Here is a 22,375-nt window from a genome sequence, read left to right as displayed (position 1 = left end):
TGTGCTGCTCTAGCAATTATCCACTGATGGCCTGCACCTGTGACTGCTCTAATTACTGCCGCTGCCTCACCTGTGTGTCGCTCTATTTAAACCCGTCTCTTTCTGAGTTCAGGCGCCAGATTCTTGAAAACTCTAGCGTGAGTAGTGGTCATTGACTGATTGTCTTCTGGATTCCTGCCTGTTTGCCTTGACCTTGTCAACCTCTTCTCTTGGTTTCTGGACATCGACCTGTGCCTGTTGTCTGACTTTTCCTTTCTGCTAAGCCCTCTTGTACTTCTGCCTGTTGGGTTGACTCTAGATTTCTGGACCCTGGACTGGATTATTGATACGTTCTGTCGTATTCCCCTACGGGTACCTCTGCCTGCCTGTGTATGACCCTGGACTGTCTCTGGATCTCCTCCCCTGCGAGACGAAGGCTGTCCCCTTTCCAAACAAGGGAACCGGATTCTGCCAGCAGAATTATCTGCACACCTTTCCTGGAACCACTCATTGGATTCAGTCCCAGAAGTGCTCACCGGCTACACCTGTTCCTTTAATAAAGCCGCAAATTCAACTGAAACACTTTCTCTTTGTCAGTTGAGTTCTTGGGTCCAAATCTAAAACTATTACAGTCTGTGTGTGACAAAGACATCCAAATCGTGCTTAAATGTTACTTTTGGTATAACTTTCACAATATGTTGCAATGAAAAGTTTAGTCCACGGCCTTATAAAAAGACTTAATTTTTCCTAATGTTAAAAAATCTTTGAGGTAGTACGGATACTTTATAAAGTTTTTTGCAGCATGCAGTTTAGCTCATGACTGTCATAATTCTCAAGCATGAAATTTCTTTCACTCCAGCTGCTAACAAAGAAAAACACAACATAATGACATAAGAAATATTTTATAATTTTTACTTCATGTCAATGGCAGCTAAATTACATTTTCCATACATATTTTAACAGCATCTTCAAGGTGCTTTACAATTTTTTGTGCTTTATTTCCACCCGTCATCACCATCGACAACTACTGGAAGTGGTCCAACAGTTCACCTACCTTGGCTTGTCCATCACCCACGACCTGTGCTTGGACACCAAAATCAGCAGACGCCCAGGTAAAGCTGCAACAACTCTGGGCAGCTGATCACACGTGTGGGAGAACCTTAAGCTGACCCACTATGAGTAAGATGGCAGTGTACAACACCTGCATCATCAGCACCCTCCTGTACATCAGTGAAACGCCAAGAAAGAGAGGAAGCTGATCAGTTTCCACATGCGACGTCTTCACTACATCCTCTGTGTCAGCTGGAGAGACAAGATGCCCAACACCGAGGTCCTTGAGAGGGCCGGCCTCCCCACCATGTACACGCTGCTCAAGCAAACCAGACTGCGCTGGATTGGCCATGTGCACCACATGGAGGATGGTCGGATCTTTTAGAGCACAGGTGTCAAACTCAAGGCCCGCGGGCCAAATCTGGCCCTTCAAGGTAAATTATCCGGCCCTCGAGAGCCGAAAAAAAGAGGCATATATCCTTTTATAGTGTATAAAGTGGCTAAAACTGTGCCTCCTGTAAGTGTAACTCACCCCAATATCAACCTTTTTTGCAGATAAACTGTATAAACTGGGCCTAAGAGTGCTACTTTTATGTTACTGTGCATTTTTTATACTACTGTGTGAACTGGAATGAAATTACGAAATGAAAAGTATCGTCTATACACATGCAAGCGGCCCTTTTAATGACTTCATGATGCCAAAGTGGCCCCATATAGAAATTAGTTTGACACCCCTGTTTTAGAGAAAACTCGACACCAGCAAAAGACCCCGATGCCGTCCGCAGCTGTGATACAAAGATGTCTGCAAGCAGTACATGAAAGCTCTGGACATCGACGCAGCGAGGTGGGAAGATGCTGCAACAAGGACCAGGAAAGGCCGGAAAGGCGGATATGGAGGACAAACTCATTGTCCCTGTCTGTGCCTATGCTATTATCTATGATCAGTCAAAAGGAACTTGCCTGGAGGAGGATTAGTGGGGAAGTTGGGATCTCGGGTAAGTTATCAAAACTTTTACAATGGTAAATATTTTCCTGGATTTGAGGAAAAGAACAGGGTAACTCCTCCCAACGCATATCTGGTGGGTCTGTCCACATTTTGTTCAGTGCATGTGCGTCTGACTCCAAGGTGCATAAGCGTCCAAGTTGAGGCGTTGAACGTCGTTTTGACACCCAAATTGCGTTCAGTCTGAATGCAGCATAAAGCTCATAGCAAGGCTTGTATTATACATAATAGTGATATAAGGTGCGTCTCATTTCAGGGGCATCCTTTGAAGGCCGTGTTTGTAGGCTGATTATGTCACAGCACACAGACGAAGGCTGTCCCAATTCACAAAGCTCTTTAAGACTTATTCAGATTCAGCCGACAAATGGGTCCTCCTTTTCCCCGATCTGAAAGATGGGTCCGGTGTATCCATTTCTCATGATTCATTCCGGGCCGAAGCGGATTGGTCAAGTGGGGGCAGCAATGGCAAAGAGGTGTAAACAGTTGTGAATTGAGTTGGCTGTATTACAATGTCTGTGACAAAAGTAATTTAAAAAAAGTTTTTATGCAAGAAGTTCTGCTTGGTGTATCGACATGTCGCTTCATTTAAAAAAAATGCTCAGACGCGCTCTGACATGCCTGCTGCACCAGCAGCACAGCCAGCTCGCCTCATAGGCTTTCAGCTGACTGGGTTGTTGAGGCTCACTATGCCGAGAGAGAACGCCTTTCTCCCTGTTCATTGCTTTTAAACTCCCGCTCGCTTTTCCCAGTGATTCAAAAGAAGAAATAATTTAGATATCTAATGTCAATGTTTGGTTCATTGTTATTATTCTCTACAAATAGATGGTTTAAACAAAAATTGTGAGCAATCATATGCAAAAGGGAAAATAAAAACCATCATGTACAGTTCTTTACAGTGGAGAAAGCGGGATTAACCTACAGGCTCTGTTTGTTTGGCTTCGCATCTGCTTTAAACTGTCTTGGTTGCAAGGCGATGAGTGTCGCTAAGGTAAGGGCGAGGACAGCCATAGAAGGCTAGTCCGTCCCAAATCACAGCTGATGTCTTCCGGTCTTCTCTTTTTCACGGTCGACAATGGACCCGGCCCATGTAGACTGGGTCCGTTGAAGGAGGCAGCCCCTATAATGGGACACACCCGTAATGACTATAGAAAATCTTTGGAACCATAAAATGAAGCCCCTATTTTAAGTAATACTAATTTATTTGGCAATGATCATATAACACCAACGAATAAATAAAGGTAAATTGGGGAGCATGGTGCATATCAATGACAGCAGAGTCTTACCATGCAGCAAATACATCCCAAAATGATGAAAGTGTTTGGCCTCGCCTACAAACTCTTGGCCTTTAGCATTAGTCCTTCCAGCAGGTTCTGGGTCAGAAACCATGCACACAAAGAAAGGAATCCACAAGGTAACCCGATTAAATGCCCAAATCATCTTAAATGGCTCCTTTTGATGTGGAGGGGCAGCGACTTTATTTGCTGATGTATTAGATTTAACACTGAGAGCAGCCACAGCATGGACAAAGCTCATTTCAGCTTTAAGTACGTATCCAGGAACTATTTCCATTGGTCATGAGTTGTATCACATGACCACAGGTGAGGGTCGGAGAGTAGATGGGACACAAATCAAGAGAGAACATTTTTCCAGGTAATGAGCCTTGGAGGACTTAACTTCGACTGCAAGCTCTTGACTATGTTGCTACCCAGTCAGCATACCCTAAACATGAAAATATACTTTCTTACATTAGGAAAATGCATAATGCTTGTAACCCAACAAAAAATCTTTTTCTTTGCAAGTATATGTAGAAAGGATTACACCATCTGGAAGTAGACATTTGAGACTTTGAGCACTAAAAGCCAGAATATGTTGGAGAGACAAGGTTTGGAGAAAAAGGTGGAAAAATAGCTGGCAGAGACACTTGCCTGCAGCTAGGATACAAAAATAGCTGATGTCTACAACCAAGCATTCCACCAAATGTCATTAAATGTGTGTTTGACCACAGGCCTTGTTCTCTCCAGGTGTGTGTCAGCTTTCACCACAGAACCGCATTGTTTAATATCCCAGTTGCTTTTTGCCAAGCGATGCAGCAAAGTCTCAAGGCTCTTGACGTGGGATGTCAAATGCGTGAACACTGGCTAGAATACCAGCCGTGATTTCTAAAACACCATCCTAAATGATGGTGTCAGAGAAGGAGGGGGGGGCAATGCCAGGGAGAGAAAATTACAGCAAGGCAAATGAGCTGGAACAAGAACAATCTTGTTGATGTCAACGCTGTGTGCTTTTTGAGACAGAGATCCTCGTTTCGGTCTCCATCAACTTATTTCATAATAAAACCCAATGTGTGCTTGGAGAGGAAATGGGCTACTGAATGGTTTTACATCATAACAATCCCCGACTGCCATCCGAAGGAGATCAGTCTTCCAAATGTGTTTGATTGGAGAGGCCCACCTCCCTCCTGCCCAATCAGTCACTCCCAACAATCTAATGTAGAACTGGACTGGAATTGAAATAAATATTGCCTCAAGGTCAACTGCAAGCCGTTTCCCTTTTAAATGTGTGGGGTAACTATTCTGCTCAGTGAAGCTTCCCTAAAAAGCTCAACGGGAGCTGCTTCTGTACCATATGTTTCGGCACACAGTGAGTAAGAAATTAATTCCTGACGAGTTTAAGTTGCTCTCTGGCATTTCTCACAAAACTAATGGGCCGTGAGTGAATTATTGATGAGTGTTGATCAAGGAGAGAGCAGAAAATAGGCTACCTGTGGGCTCCCTCTCGAGTACGGTGACATGCCTGAATATTTCATCAAAAAGGGTAAATAGGCATTTCATAGGATGATAATATTTCAATGCCTTCCATCTAATTGCTAATTTGACAAATAAAACGAACCACAGCTTTGCTATAGACTAGTGTTTTCTTCAGTTCACAAGAGCTCATTTGGCTGCAGAGCTGTGCTCAGCAGCAGTCTTATCTTTTTTTTTCTTTAAGTCCTGCACCCCTCACTCTCTCTTTGTTGCCGCTGGCTGTGGGCAGTGGCAGCGGAAGAGTGATACGAGTGACCTTGGCCCAGTTCTATGAGCTCAAGAGGAAAGCCATGTCTCACAGCCATTCGTTCCTCCTCACCAATCCCGATTAGCAGTCGAGCAGCAGGCAAAGGAAATTCTAGAATGTCGCAGTGCAGAGAGGGCCTTCGAAGAGGTGGAGCCGGACATCCCGGCCCAGAAGAGGTGCCAGGAGGGGGAGGAGGGGGCTAGGGACATGCAAAGAGCAAACTTATGCAGTGGAGTGTTTGCTTGTTACAGGCAAATCCTTTGGGATGATAGTGGGACTGTCAGTCAAAGAAGAGAAAGAGTCAGCTGGGAGTTCAGTAGCGATGGAGAGACTTAGATGCTCGGTTACAGTTTATTAGCCTGTGTCTCACACTCACACCAACTATGTGTTCAAAGGTTTTTTAAGTTATCAAGCAACAATGAAGGTATGGTCCTCATTTTGCATTTGTTTTCTTTTCACTGGAGATGCTTGGATCCAAAGTTTTGTGAATGACAATCTCTCAAATCTTTTGGATACCTTACGCACTGCTAATGCCAATCACTGATTGTTTATATTGTTGGGCATGGCCTTTGTCTCCTAAATGGGGAAATGTAGCATGGTGTGTGGTCCTTTGATTTTTTCTAGGGATGTTAGCCGGATTAAGTTTATAGGTCATCTGGTGATGTCTCTGAATCAGTGCAAGGATCCTTTGCCTCTCTCTCTTGGTAGGAATGTCACCCTGTGTTGGATGTAGGGCTGGACGATATAGAAAAAAGGTATATACATAAAATAGAAATCATATTGATCGATATTGGTAATTGTCAACAAATTCAAAACATATTTTAAGTGCAAGCCCTGGCAATTTTATGTTGTTGCTTGGCGACCTATATTTAGATACAGAACACACAAAACACTGAATTCAAACTTTTTTCCAAAACAGCAGGTTTTAAAAAAAGAAAAAAACAATGCATGCTCTCTTTGAACTTGCCTCTTTGAAGGGGGCGGAGCTTAATTCCTGAGTCTGCATTTGTGAAGATTGGGAGGATGTAATGACTGTAGTATTAACCTACATGGCTCAAATGCAAAAGGAATGAAAATTGTTATTCTATTGAACTTTTTATTGACCCTTTTTTATGGTTGAAACGTTATCGGCTTGGCTTCGTACTTTTTCATAGCTCACTAAATGACTAACATTCAATGCAATTACACCCTCCAAAAACAATGGATGCTTCTTAATGCCCTCTTGTGTTCTCATATCAGTACTTCATACACAATCTAATCCACACATGTGAGGAGAATAAACTTGCTTTAAAGAGTTTTCCTTTGAAATGACTTCATGTTTCATCAAGCCTTGCGGCTAACATGCTTCGTCCAACTCACCCTAAACAACCTCACGCTGCAGCGCACACACAGTGCCTCAATGTACACAAACACGCAGGCATATGGGTTCATGCAACCCTGTTCTCCCAAGCAAATGGTCACTCAGTTTATAGCACTCCTGGATTACAACACTTCCAGCACTTTTACCCACGCAGGCACTTGCTACTTCCAAGCCAGCCAATTTGATCTTCCGCCTTACACGTCTGCCTGTTACATATTTCTTTTACATAAAGCCCACACAATAGACTTAAAAGCCGATACCAGATTTTGATGTTGGCAAAGTAATTTTCACCCAGAGCCCTGATGTGGGGTCCCTATCCTCCAGCTAGTCAAACAGGCAGAGCATAAAAGATAGTGCTTAAAATACATCTTTTCCAGTCCTTCTAAACCCGGAGCAGATACATGAAAAACTATGACATGGACGGCAGAAATGTAGATTTCTAGCTTTTAGCAGTCTTACAAAAAAACATACTCCACGACCCTTGTAAGCATGTATCTGCATAAACCTGGGTGCATTTATGCTTTAAACCCCTTGGCAGTATTGATGCCAGAAGAAAAAGAAAGCAGGAATGACTAATACAAGATATTCTACAGTGTATATATTAATATGTTTTATCCTTTGCTCAGTTGATCAAAATGGGTGTGAGCTGCGTCTACAAAACCAGTTAAATGACAACGAGTTTAATGGTGAATGACTTGACAATTTGATTAAGACAAATCAATAATGCTCATCAAACAGACATCAGAGAGAGAAAAGGAATTGAATGCCTCCAAGATAAAAATAACGAGTTAATTTGAAATAAATAAAGCAAAGCCAGGCTGCGGCAGGGTGACATTTGAATCTATAAGCATAGATTTATCAGTTTGGTAGTGTAAATGTGCTGATAAGGAAAAGAAACAATTACATGCTAAGATTAACAACTGGTGAATCTTCTGAAAGGATAAGCTTTTTGACACCTTAGCTATCAATTCTCTAACATGGTTGCTGCTTCATCCAGCCGAGTTTAATTGTGTTAAAGCCCACTTCACAAAGGACAAGAGGCTACCTATGCATGCCATATGTGTTTAACAGCAACATGTGGAATTGGCTGTAATGCCTGAGTGAAATGACTCTGATCTGAAAAAGAACTGCTTGTAAATAGTGTTATGGTTGTGCTCACCAAAACTGTGTCCTTAAAGTCTTTTAGAGTTGGACAACATAAAAACCATACAATAACCATCAACTTAAAAAATAATGAAAATTAGAGAAAAACAATCCTTTGTAGTCTTATTTAATTATTAGATTTTTTTTGTTGTGCTTTATGTACTGCTCTTTGTTTGTTCTCAAGGGACAACACCTATGGTCATTTAGTGTGCTTCATCAACTTAAAGCTGGGTTTGGCTCCAGTCCTCACGACCCAAAGCAGGACCAATGTGACCTTAGTAAATGGATGGAGGTACTGAGCAGAGAGGGGAATAATCAGTTTCACATGTTCTCATTAAATCTCAGCCTGTCAGCGTCTGTGATGACATGTTGATGGATGTTGTATTTCTTAAAATCCATCAGCTTAACTTTATGGTTTTCTGTTTAAAACAAGCCATGTTCTTGTAATATCAGCTCACTTATCCCGGGCATTAGCATTGCTCTTTCTCATCTTGGAAATGAGCCACGACTTTCACATAGAAAACAAATCAGTTTTAAGTGCCTTCAGTGTTTTTAGCTGATATCGTTATCGCCCAACACAAAGTGCAGCAGTTCAAACATGTGAAATGGAAGTAAAAGAAAAAAAAAGAACTAAAGGACATAAAATGATACTGGATTTAACATAAAAAAAAACCTTTGAAAAAATTTGGCATGGATTTGTATTCAGTCGACGACTGAAATAATCTGATGCCCTGAAACATAATCCAAAATGGCATAACTGCAAATTTTCCAAGGCCACAGCAGTAATCTGAGAAGCACCCAATAACTGTAATAAACTGCAGCTCAGGTGGGGCAATCCATTGACAAGAAAACCATTAGATCACGTCAGATTTTGAAACATGGGATAGTTTCAAGAATATATTATTTTGGTGGTTGGTGACAGCCTGAACAGGTCCCTGGTCCATCAAAGGGCAACACAAAGACACCCGAAAAACAGCAATGCACACACACTCAATCACAAGGCCAATTTAGAGGGGTCAGTTGTCCTAACATGCATGTTTTTGGACAGTGGGAGAAAGCTGGAATACCCAGAGAGAACGTGCAAAGGCATGGAGAGTACAAATGCAAAATAACTCCTGGCTAGGATTCAAAGGACGTGCTGAAAGGAGCTTAGAACAGCAACACCATACAGCCCAACAACGGTTAAATCTTCCAAAAGCTCAGAGAATGGGTTTTGGTCTTGATGAAGATATACATTTATGGCCACTATTCTAAAATAGTTTTTGCATAAAAACAAAACAAGACTGTGCATCACATCAAGAACAACATACACCCAGTGACACATGAGGATTAATAGCAACACGCTCCATGGTTGTGTTCCTTCAGATGTAACTTCTTTTTGGATGTTTCTCATGGTAGGGTAGTAGGAATTTCCTTTTACAGCATCATACCGAGTCTGAGCCTATGTCCAAATCTGATAACACAGTTCCTGAATGATCCAGCCAGAGTCTGCCACATAATCTGCAGTATATTCTGAAGAAGGCTTTTGAGCATAGATGTTTTCACAGTCCGAGAAAATGAGCAGAAATTACCAAGACAAGATATTTGATGCAGGCAGACTTGTATTACAGAGTACTAAATGTTGAAAGTGAACCAAAAGGTGCTTCAACAAAGTCTTACTTTAAAGCTGTTCACACTTATGCAGTCAGATTATTTTCAAAGGATCTATTTAACAGTTCAGTGGAACAGAATGTCATATTAAAAGATTAATATGATTTTTTATATCACAGACATCTGGCATTTTAATAGGGGTGTGTGAACATTTGAAACCCACTATATCCATTATCACATTCTTATATCATGATATCATTGACATTGTGGGCCATCTGCTGCATTCTGTACCATATCTTAAGCTATAAAGGCATAGTTCCAAATTATATTCTTGCTCAGTATTTGTACGTGATTACTTTCAAGTACTTTACCAGACACTACAAGAAGTGGTACCAATACAACTTTATCTTTATATATCCCACAATTAGGTATTATAACTACAGTACATTATGTGATGAAAACATCTTGAAAATATTGCACTAAGGCATTGCACGCCCCTTGATTCCATTGCACTTGACCTGTTAATCTAGTAAATCAACTCAGGGAAAATAAAAACACAATACCATGTGTTTTATAGCTTTAGAATCACAGTGTACCTTTGTCCTTGGTATTTATAGCATACAAAATGAAATATTGAACAGTATGACTAATAGCAATGTGAACATAAAACACAACCAGGGTTAAATGTTAACAACCTTCTAGCCATTACTTTTCTGACACCCAGAAATAACAACAACAGGGTAACACCCAGCATCTAGGGGATGTTTGTACAGTATAGATCTTGTTTTACAAGTCTACAAAGTTATAGCAGAAATTTAAGCAATTACGAGTGAAGCAACCTCTGGGGAGTTTTATAGCACATAATACACTAGATAGGTGCACACCACCTTTTTTATTTTTGTCCAAGGCTTCAATTTATTATTTGTAACTATGAAACAGATCTGCAGGGATGATTCATAGCTGAAAGAAAAATTGCTTTCTGCTTTGACATGAAAGATGCAATCAGCAAGTGGAGAGACAACACAAGAAAGAAGTGCTTGAGAAATGGCTCACAACGGAAGGACAGTCCAATTGACAGCGAGTACTCCTCATGCTGAATTTTGATTGTCAGTGTGAATGTTGACATATATCTGACTGCTTTAAGAGCACTATGGAAACTTTGACCCATGTATAACAATGTGTTTGAAGTAATACCATCATTTTGGTGTATATCATTTATCATTAAGAGAGAAAATAAACAAAGAAGGGCCTTCACTACAGTTTAGACAAAGCTGATGTGGAATTACAAATGATATGAAGAAGAAAAAAAAATGCATAAAATAAACTGAGTACCCAGTCTGGGCATTATATGAAAGTATAATGGTGAAAATATATTTCGTTGTTAATTTTTTTTCTTCTTGACATAAAGCATATTTTTATGGTGATGTATTCCTTATGCTCTTGAAGCACATCTAGGTTTTCTATACTTCATCACCTGGTGAGAGAAAAAATATTATTATTTATTAGAAGTTTGACTTTGTTGAGGTTTATTTTAAGACAAGTTCTGATGCGTTTATAAACATAAAAGTTTATCATTAACATGGCCAGTGGATTCTGTAATTCAAACCAACATAACTGAGTGAAAATGATGTTCAAAAGTGGAACTATATTAGACTTACAATAACACCAAGCTCTTCTTGGTCTCACAAAATCAAAATGCCACAGCATTTCTTAAAGTGAGGCATGTCATTGGAAGCGTGACCCAGTTACTGTCAGCATTTGACTTTATGCAGTGAAGCAAATCAAAGCTACACAACAGATATTACATTTTGGGCTTTAAACTTAAGAGACTGCATCAAAGTTTTAGAATCCTCTTTTAAAGTGCGACAAGTTGTAACTATGTTGACAGACTAAAGACGAGGGGAATGTTAAAGTTTGTATTGGAAGAATTGGAATAACTCTCTACTACTTTTAAATCTTCTGTGGGACAGCATTTCTTGGTACTTGATTAAAAAAAAAAAAAAACGGTTTCAGACAAGATCCAAATGATTTTTGCTAACACCGTCAGAATACCACAACTAGCCAAGCCTAACTGGTCATGATGCTAAAGTTAGCATCTGCTTTAGCGGGTCCCATCAGTGGTTCAGATTAAAAAAAAAAATTCAGGTTTTAACTGAGTCTAGTTCAATACCTAATACATAGACTGTAGGTTGTGGGAAGTAGAATGCAGAGTGTGCTGCTGCACCTCCTTGTGAATGATGTGATGATACAAAAGTCTATGACTAAAACTTAAATAACTTCTTTAAAAATATAACTCCCTGCAGTCAGACAACCCAAAAAGGTTTTGCTTGAGTCTTGTCATACGTCCTCAAAACAAAATATATATAAGAAATAAATGCTCAATTTTAATCCAACCATTCTTCACCCCTGAGCTGGTTTTCTGCAACTGACCCCATGAGATGGGTGCCGATCTGGAAAAATAAACCCACTAATCTCAGTCAGTGTACACCCAGAGTTAAGGTAAAATTAACTGAACTGGCTTTTCAGATGTTATAACAGTACTTAATGTTACTGCAAATAAGAAAATACAGTAGTACGTTTTTTACAGCATTACAGAGCCGCCTGTAGTAGCAACTTCAAAACTCATACCACTGTTCTACTCCCATCTTTTGTGATTGAATTTTATACTAAACACCATCCCAGTAACTGTTTCCAATTAAAATCAAGTCTTTAAAGACTTTTTAAAACCAGCATACACCTTAGATTGCTAAATCCAGCAAAAATCTAGGAAAAAATAAAAAAATGTCAATTGATTTTCCACATTTGTGATTTTCCTCACGTAAGAGACATGTCATTTAGCATTTGACTGCTGAGGAGCCAGATGAGTTAATATAATGTATCACAAGCTAAGATCGGGGAATTACATGCATTGTCCACATAAAGATCACAATGATTTTTATTTCTTGGTCGGCTAAGGTTTTCTTAAGGGGTGGGGAAGTGCAAATAACTTTTCAAATTTGCACTGCCATTTTGTAAAAAGGGTGTCTCCTGTAATGTGTTTCCATTGTTATGCTTAAGCTGATCAAACATGAACTTGTTGTGCTACACTGAGTAGAAATTCTTGAAAAACAGTGAGATTATGTAGTAATATTATGAAATATTTATTATTTTGGTGAAAATACAAAAAGATGGATATTCAGTGTTTTGACTTTAGGACAACCTTAGAAACCTAGCATGAAAACCTACAAATAAGGAAAAGTTCAAACAGTCAAGGACAAAATTATTACCCCAATATTTGTTTTAAAAGCATTTACCTAATGTTGTTAAACAGAGGAAGGAGCTTTAATGGCCTTTTCAAACATTCTAGGTTTACTTTGGATGCTTAGAATAATTTTATTTGCACCCTGACATTACAAAACACCAAAAGAGCCAGAGTTGAAATTAATGCAGATGAAAATTTGTGTTTCAAAAAAGCCTTTTGTTTTCTATTTGTAAAAAAAACACACACAAAAAAGTGGATTTTTAGAGATTATGTAATTATTGTGAACCATTGTATGTTAACTTATGAGCTACATGTATTATACTCTTTATATTAATTATATCCAAGTTAAACATAAAGTCTTCCCTGTACATTCTTTATGTTTACAAGGACCCCCCGCCAAAAAAAAAAAAAAAAAAAAAAAAAAAGTTATGACAGACTTTTTACTTTTGATCACAGAACCTTTGAACAGGCAATATGGCAGTCTGGACTTTGCATGGCTCTGCAACACATAGAGGTTTTGTGTTGCTCAAGGTTCATGCTTGACAGAGAACATACTTAAAGTAATGATCCATTAGCTGTGTGTGTCTAATGGAGACACAGATTATGCATGGAAGCTTGCCAACTTCACTGGGTTGTTAATGAGAATACTTGTTTGCATGTATGAGTGAATTTATGTTGCTGTGTAGGTGCGGGTGTGTGTGCTAAATACACCGCACGGGGAGTGTGCAGTGCGGCCGCTTGTGGACGGGGAGAGGGTGGGTGAAGGAAGTTAATGGGGCAATCACATTCCATCATGAAAGGCATCAAAAGCTTAGATGAGCTCACTGGTCATTCAGTCTGGTTCTGTATTCTACTCTTTCCCCCCCCAAACTCCATGCTACCCTTCACCCATCCCTCCCTACTTTCTCTGCTTCGAATAGCCTCCATCTCTCGCTATGGCTTTCACCTTCCCCACAGATTAGAGTTAACGAGGATATTAGCTGTGGCAGTAAACACAGTCGCTTTATCCAGTCCATTTGGCCCTCCTGTCTGCTGAGGCAAGCACTACTGGGGAGTTACAAAGAAGTGGGAGTTTGTGAGTTTGGATATGCAAAGAAGAGTGGCGAGTTGGGAGGAAAAAAAAATGCAAGCAGATGAAACGTTGCTGCTGAGAGGGGTTCGATCACGCTGCCACCGCTTCACGTTGGAGGTCAGGTAATTTCAGCTTCCTGACTGATGGAAACGGAAAGGCCGTTATCGTAGTGAGCACTCACCAAGCCAAAACGGACTCCCTTAGCTATTTGATGTTCTTTCTACTGTCCCCAGCTACAGATGAAATATTTTTTGTACCCTGAAAACTGAACACCACCCTCATTTTCTTTATTTAAAAGCTTTACTTTCTCTGCCGGACGAATCCACCGTTTCCATCCACAGAAATCATGTATTTTCTCCCTTAAGTGCGTGAGTGGTTTTTATGAGCATTAAGGGCTAACCTTTGTACAACTGTCGCAGAAATAAGCACAAGCATGCATTGTTTGCGCGCACACACACAAATAAATGGTATGTTAGAGTGGTGTAAGACCCCAAGAGGAGGCGGCATTGATTGAGGGGTTTGTGTCCCTTCCCGAGAGGTTGGAGCTCACAAAACAGGCAAAAATCAATACTACACACACCTGTTGAGATGTGATTAAATCCTCCCATCCCCTTGACATTGTGCCGCCCAAACTTGGACGTATATAAATGTGCACATTCGCTTGTCTTTATGCTTTGCAGGGGTCAGATTAGAAGATGGACTTCAAGTCCTTGCACAAGATTTGTCTGAATTGTTAAGTTTACCCAGAGGTGCAAGAAGTCTAACAGTGACCTCAAAAAACAGACCACCACAGTAAAACTAAATATTTAGACGCCATTCTCTGTTGGCCTTGCTGTAGGGCTTCATCTAACATTTAACTCTTTGGTTTGTGCCTTATGCCTGCTGTGTCAAGGCTGCATTCAGATAAAGAGGCAGAGGCTGACTTAAATATCTAAATGTGTGTGTTGCCCTTTTGCACACAATGGACCTCCGCAGTGGAGTTACCTAAGGACACCGAGCAAAGAAATTCATCAAAAAGCAATCATCAGCTCTGGGTTGTGACTGATCTAGCGTGGCATCCATTCATTATGTAAATCCTGCAACCTAGCTTTCTTTATCATCAAAGACCCTCATTATAAAAAAAAAAAAAAGTCAGTCTGTCTGAGGCTAAACAACAGATCACCAAAACTGGACTGTTTCTATGGAAACTATGCAGGAGAAACCATTTGAGGGAGAGCGGGTGGCCCAGGGGTGTGCATGTATGTAGCAACAGGCGGGTGCACAAGCAGAGCAGTGCAGCAATCAACAGGTGTAATTGGCAGCAGCAGTATGTAAGCTGCAAATGAAATTATGAATTAGATTCAGGATGGCTTGACAGTGGACGCTGATTAGTCTGGGAATATGATGTCGTCCGTGTCGACCGATATTGAGTATTGAAGCGCAGGTGGTGTGCTTATTGTCACGGCTGCAGACAGACCTCGTTATTAGGAGATTAGCCCATGCTTCCACAGAAGTAAATCCTATTCTGATGTTTATCAACAACACAGAACTGCAGTGGAATGCCACATTCCCATATTTCAAGCAAATGTGGGATACAAATAAGAACTAAAACTAGACAAAGTATGATTTAAGGAAAAACAGAAGGACAGTCATGAAAAAAAATCTTACATATCCTAATGCATCTCAATAATCCAGGTTGATAAAAAATTGAGTAGGTTCTCTAGACAGGTTCTTCTTTGTTTAACCTTTCCTCTCTTCTCCAAGCGACAACTTCTTGAGAAGACTTTGATCTGAACCACAAACCCACCCACACAGACCAATACTTGTGGTTTAACTCCCATCACCCACTGGAGCACAAGTTAGGAGCAATCAGGACTCTGTATCACAGAGCAGACAACGTCCTCACAAACTCAGGATGTGAGGCTTTAGGCCCTAGAGCAATTTGGTTAGCCCAGCTGGGCTTTCATCAAAGCAAACAAAACTCAAACAGGACTCCAGCCAGGTTTACACTCATATGTAGTTCAGCTGTGATATATTAAAGAATTGTTTTTGTTCTTTAACAATGTATTTTGGGAAAAACTGTTAAGTTTTAAACTAAGAGCAACATATATGCTCGTGCTCTGTTATGTTTCTCACATAAAACTGAGAACCACATGTGTTATTTTGTTATAACTTGCTTTAACTTGTGGTGGGAACTTATAACAATGTGTTGTGGGAAAGACTGATTCAAGCTCTGTATTCCTTATTTTGCTTATATTTGCTGTATTTTGAGTTTGCAATGTTATTTTGCTTCACACACTGCTTAGATGCTGGGAACGGTTTTTGTTTTGGAAACATGTTTTGGAAACGGGACAAACAGATCAGCTGAGAGAGAGAACTGGCCACTCTCGCTCCCATCTGATACTTTGTTTATTAGTATAAAAAGGAGGGGACCGCCCCCAGTCGTTGAAGTCTGCCGTGGGTTCGAGTGGATGCCCGGCCGCATGGATTATGCTCTTACCGGACTGACCGGCTTCCCAGTTCTGTGCCATGGTAAGAAATGGAACATCATGCCTGTCTGAAAGCATGTTGCTTTAAGTGCTTGATACTTTGCGTGTGCGAAGTGCTTGATGTTTTGTGTTGCTGTATTCTGTGGGGATAATAAATATGGGCACTATTATCCTAGTCGAAGCAGTGTTTGTGTTTTTATTTGTGTCTTGTCGATCTCTTCGGAATCTTAATAAAAATTTCATAAAACAAGCTGTGACTCTGTCAGGGATGAAGACATTCTCCTCCTGGATAGGGAGGAACATTGGTTTTGAGAGAGGAGTAAAGGAAGCCAAATTTTGTGAAGAGACTGCAGGTTGTTAAAAATGGGTGGAGGCCTCTGGTTCCAATTATCCCACTGTTGCAATTTTGTTATTGTGAGTATGACTCAGCCCACTGGGAACAATATGCGGCCATCAGAGCACTAATGATCGGTTGGTAGCCTGATGGACCTCTCTTGCATGTGAGCAACCAGTTTGTATTGTCACAGTTAAACTTGTTGATCCACTATGTTGTTCAAAGAAGGCTACTTTGGAGAAGAGATGAAACGTTTCAAAAAAGAAGAACCTGTCTAGAGGACTTACACATTTTTTTTACCTATCTTACATGAACCTAAGGACAGATCAAAGTAGAGAGAGGATCCCACACAGGACAAATACATCTCTAAGTAGCTTAGTTACTGACTTTCTTTGGAGTACTCGACAAGCCAAGTTTAAAGTTTGCTAGTCAAGCAAAGCTACTAGCTCACTATGTCTAACTCATATACATTTCTAGAAATAATCCCCAGCTTTGACCATCTGAATCCATCAAACCCAAAATAGAGAGAGTACATGTGGCAGAACTGCAAATCTACTTAGACATGGCTGTCTACCTATACTCCAATGTTGGGCTAAGAGAGCATTGATCAGAAGCAGCCAAGTGGCCCATGATAACTCTGGAGGAGCTGCAGATATCCACAGCTCAGGAAAGATTATCTGTTCACAGGACAACTGCTTGTCATATTATCAAATTCCCACTTTGAGTAGCAAAAAAAGAGAACAGAAAATGCAGTAAACCCATGGAAGAAGGTGTTCTACTACTTTGTCACCAAAATTAAACTTTTTAGAAATACAAAAAAAAAAAAAAAAAAAAATATTGCAAAAAACTAACACTGCAACTCTTACTGTGAAACACAGTGGTGGCAGTATAATGTAATGGGGTTGATTTTCTTTAGCAGGCAAAGGGCCCATTATTTTGTTTTGTCCATTTTTAAATTCACTCACTGACTCACTCACTCATTCACTCATAGGGCATACGTATATAGTGTGCATATCTATATAGTTGTCTTTTAACATCATCCAATGTTGGTCCTTGGACAAGACTATTAAGGCTAACTGCCAACCTTATACACACGAGAGGAAGCAATTAAACAGAAAACCATACCTGCTCAGACATTGCCCGGTCAAACAAGGTTTGCATCAAGTGTTGAGGAACCAGGGCACTTTGACGACAAATGGGCCACTGGAACATCAAGGCGAAAGACTGAAGAAGACAATAAGGCAGTATTGGAATGCCACTACTCCAGTAACCCTATTCAACGGGGCTACATGAACAGACTGTGGAAAACATAGATGCTTTGATACCTGCAGTGTAGACTAACATGGGAACAGCTAGTAACTCAGTGTAACGGCAGCTGCTTTCACAACTAGAGAGCCAAGAGATAGTGTCACAACTAGAGCAAGGGGGGACCAAGACACACAGTCAGACAGGCACAGACATCAACCCCCTAGAGATTGGGTACCAAGCCCCAATGATGCAACAACAACTGAATCGGAGAACGTCTGACCTAAGAGATGGTTATTATGGCTAAATTAGGAGCCTGTCAAACCTGATATTGACTTGTGAAGCTGAGTGAAGTGCCTCCACAGGATCTCCTAGATGTTGTGAATACAGCACTAAGTACAGTCCCTACTGTGACAAAAACAGAGACCAATGAGCTGATATACAGTACAGCACTAGTGATCCTTGAGATGCGTGACAATGGTAACATTAAGAGCAGCCATAATGGACAAGTTCCACCATGGAAGAAAAGGTTGGAAGCCAAAATCAAGCCAACACAGAAAGAAGTAAGCCAACTGTCAGAACTCCAGAAGGTTGCATCCAGAAAAGGAATACCCAGAGTTACAAACAGATGCCCATACCTGGGGCCCGGGAAATTGCCAAACAAAGACTCCAAGCCTTGGCTACCAGACTGAAGAAATACACAAAAGAGATAGAAGCCAGACAAATAAACAGGCTGTTCTCCACTGAACCAGCTAAAGTGTACTCCCAGTGTTAGAGTAATGACACACAAGCCAACGCACCAAGGCAAGAGACAATGAGCAATACAGGAAAGGTATATGGGAGAAAGAAGCATCACATAATGATGCACAGTGGCTAATAGATCTAAGAGCAGACCACAATTATCTCCCTGACAAAGTCCAGTGAACATCATGGCAGACATTCAACAAAAACTCTCAGGTATGAAGAACTGGACAGCACCAGGCCCGAATATGATCCACGCCTACTGGCTGAATAAACTGACTTCTCTCCATGAACGCCTAGCGGCACAAGTGAACCAACTGCTGACGAATGGGACCCACCCTGAATGGCTGACAGAGGGCAGAACAGTCCTGATAATGAAAGACCCCCAGAAGGGGATGGCTCCTACCAACTACCGGCCAATAACCTGTCTCTCCAAAACATGGAAGCTCCTGTCAGGCATCAGAGTGGCTAAAATAAGTGGGCACATGGATCAACACAAGACAGGGGCCCAGAGAGGCATGGGTAAAAATACCCCAGAGGAGCCAAACACAAGTTGCTGGTTGACAGAACAGTCACCCTAGACTGCAAAACCGGACAAACAAACCTGTGCACTGCATGCATTGATTACAGGAAAGCCGATGATTCAATGCTGCACACATGGATCCTAGAATGCCTGAACCTGTACAAGGTCAACAGTACTCTGAGAGCCTTCATTCCAAGCTCCATGAAGCTGTGGAAAACCACCCTTGAGGCCAACTTCAAGCCAATTGCACAAATCTCCATTAAAAGTTAATATACCAAGGAGATGCTCTGTCTGGATGGTGACAAAGAGAGGGAAGGTAATCCACCCAGAGGGAGTTGCACTCCCAGAAGGGAGAATAGCAGACGTTGAAGAGAGCTACGAGTACCTTGGAATACCACAAGCAAATGGCAACCATGCAGAGGCCACAAGGAAAAGCAGCAAAAGCCAAATACTTGCAACAAGTAAGGCAAGTTCTGAGTATTCAGCTCAATGGCAAGAACAAGGTCTGTGCAATCAACAGCTATGCATTGTCAGTAATCAGATACCCTGCTGGGGTATGTGATTACTAAGAAGGAGGCAGAGGCATTGTGAGCTTCAGAGCCACCATTGAAGATGAAACATCGAAGCGGCAAGAATTTATCAGAAAAATGGCCCCAGGAGATGAAGCACTCAGTGAATATTTTAGAAGCTGGAAGAGAAGGAACTGAAGGAACATTCATGGGAGGAAAAAGGCCTGCATGGGATGTACCACAGACAGACAGCTGAAGTGGCTGATATGATCAAATCCTACACGCTGGACTGACGGACAGTACTGAAACACGGATCATGGCAGCACAGGAGCAGGGCTTGAGTGCCAGAGCAATAGAGGCGCAGATCTACCATACCAGGCAAGACTCCAGGTGTGGGCAATGCAAAGAAGCTCCAGAGCTAAGATCCTATGAGACTTCCAGATGCAAACAGACAAAATCGATGTGGCCATCCTGAGTGATGGAAACATCAAGAAAATAAAATAAAAAAGAGCATGAGAAACTGGAGAAATATCAAGGGCTCAGGGAGGAACTAGCAAGAACCTGGAAGGTAAAGACAATGGTAGTGCCCATGGTCATTGGATCACTCGGGGCAGTAACCCCCACTCTGGAGAAGAGCCTACAACAGATACCTGGAGAAACATCAGACATCTCAGTCCAGAAGAGCGCAATGTCAGGAACAGCTATGATCCTAAGAAGAACCCTCAAGTTCCCAGGTCTCTGGTAGATAACCCAAGCTTGAGAGATGAAGAGCCACCCACCCTGCTCAGGAGTATGAAGGGTGGGTGAAAAAGCAGTATATCCTCATCAGGTCATTTTTATTAACCATTGACTGCTTTTAGAGTGGGGGATCCATAAGAAAATCAACGCCAGTGTTATTCCCTTCAGTGGCATGTGACAGTTTAACAGACTTTAGTAATTGGCCTATTAGACACAAACCATCTCTTTGATGAATTTCATTATTTATTATGCACCAAGGCACAGAAACAGCAGGGGAAAAGGGTGATCTTGTCGCTTCAGATAATGGATTTCATTTATTAAGTATCCCATTCTATATGACTGTTAACAAAATAATATAAGAAAATTAATCCGTTTAGGGGAACAGCAGGAACTCAATATTCCTCGGCAGAGGGATATTGAGTTCTTTGTAGGTTGGTTTTATAGATTTGTTGTTGTTTTTACTTTTACTCACTCCTAAAGATCAATTTTCTTGGCCCCAGGAAAATGTTTTCTCATTAATAAATGCACAGATCTTATATTTATTCCTTTACCATATAATTATGATTACAATTAAATAATGATTATCCAATCGTTAGGGCCATTTTTGAGGAAACACAGACTAATTTAAATTATCTCTTGGCAATAACTTAAAACATGGTAAAAAAAAAAATACATTATTCCTCATATATGATGTCTGTTTGTGGAATTAAAAATGCTATTTGTACCTTGGACCTGTGTATTTACTGTCTGCACAAAAAGTGTTGATATAACATTCCCAGTTGAATCTGAGAACTATGTATGTTCCCATCTCTTTACATGGTGTAAGCAGCAAGTGTAAACAGCTGTGCATGGAGGATTCTATTTGCATTTGGCATATTAATGCATATCAAAATGGTTGAGTAACTACAAAGGGTAACTTTAAAAGATAATGTTGCAAACATAATGTTTAAAAAAACCAACATACATTGGACAAATTCCAAACAAAATATTTCATTTTAATGCCACAAACAAGTAAATATAAAGTTATCAGGCTCCTGTCAAATCAGCTCCCAATTTTAGTCCGTGAGGCAGACACCTGGTGTGCTTTTAAGACCAGGCTTAAAACAATATTTTTAAATAAGGCTTATAGTTAGAGTGGCTTAGGCTATCCTGAGCTTTCTCTGCATTTATGCATCTAGGCTTAGGCTGCTGTGGTATGTAATGGTCATCTTTCCCACTACTCTCCAACTTTGCACCATTTGCTGTTATTTCGGTTTTCAACTTTATGTTTTTTCTCTGTTTTTCTCTTCATAGTAGCTATGTCTGGCCAACTGTTCTCTTTAGAGCAGAGACAGTTTGTTCATCAGGGCGCTTGGGCGACGCACTACCAAAGAGAGAAAGAGAGAGGATGGAATTCATAAGTTAAACCAATCAATCTGCGTTAAATGTTACGTTGAGTATGTCGCCTCCTGTGTCCCTCCTCTTTTTGGCCGATTTCAACATGGTTGAATATCGCCCTGATCTCTCTCAGACGTTCACATTAAGAACGTTTTTTTCAATATGCAGGCTCTGCAATGCATTCTCTATGGCTTCCGGGAGTGCTTGCACTAACGTATTTACGTCATACAGTAGATCTGCTGGATTACTGTCAGGTGTGAGAAGAAGAGTGTCAGAGTATGAATAAAGTTTGATATAAAAAAAGTGTGAGATATGTACTGGAGCATTTAAAACCACACCTACAGCAGCAATAGAAGTAGAAATGGGAGAAATGCCATTAGATTTAAGAAGAACAAAACTAAAAATAAATTATTGGCTGAATTTAAAAGGTAATAACTCAGATCATCCAGCTTGGGACATTTTAAATCCATGTTGGGAAAAAGAAAAGTAAGAAATGAGGAGTTTTGGATGGACAATTGAAAATAAAATAAAATAATTTAAAATAAATGATTTAGAAATTACTCAAACAACACCAATATCAATTATACCACCATGTATTTTACCAGAAGCGACAGTAGATATGATAATAATGGAAAAAAAATAAGATAAATCCTACATTGTAGATAGTTATTTAGTACAGTTACATCTAAACAAATATCAATATATTCAAATTTATACAGATGTATCAAAAATAAATGAAAAAATAGGAATAGCATTTGTAGTACCAGAATTCAATATAAGAATGGGAAAACGAATTACAGACGGATTATCAGTATACACAGGAGAAATGTTGGCAATATTATTAGCTTTACAATGGGTAGAAGACATAAAACCATTAAAAACAGTCATTTGTTCAGATTCATGTTGTGCATTATTAAGTTTAAAATATAATAAATCGGATAGTAGGATGGA

General features: G+C 40.4%; 1 long non-coding RNA gene across 1 annotated transcript in view; it reads right to left on the bottom strand.

The window, feature by feature from the left end:
* The window catches only part of LOC110368917, a 51,638-nt gene that overhangs the window by 14,267 nt on the left and 14,996 nt on the right, over positions 1–22,375 (bottom strand). The window lies entirely within an intron of this gene.

Source organism: Fundulus heteroclitus, chromosome 15, assembly GCF_011125445.2.
Source record: "Fundulus heteroclitus isolate FHET01 chromosome 15, MU-UCD_Fhet_4.1, whole genome shotgun sequence".
In the NCBI taxonomy this organism is placed as follows: Eukaryota; Metazoa; Chordata; class Actinopteri; order Cyprinodontiformes; family Fundulidae; genus Fundulus; species Fundulus heteroclitus.
The sequence above is the reverse complement of the archived record's forward strand: the minus strand, read 5'-3'. Positions and strand labels throughout refer to the sequence as shown.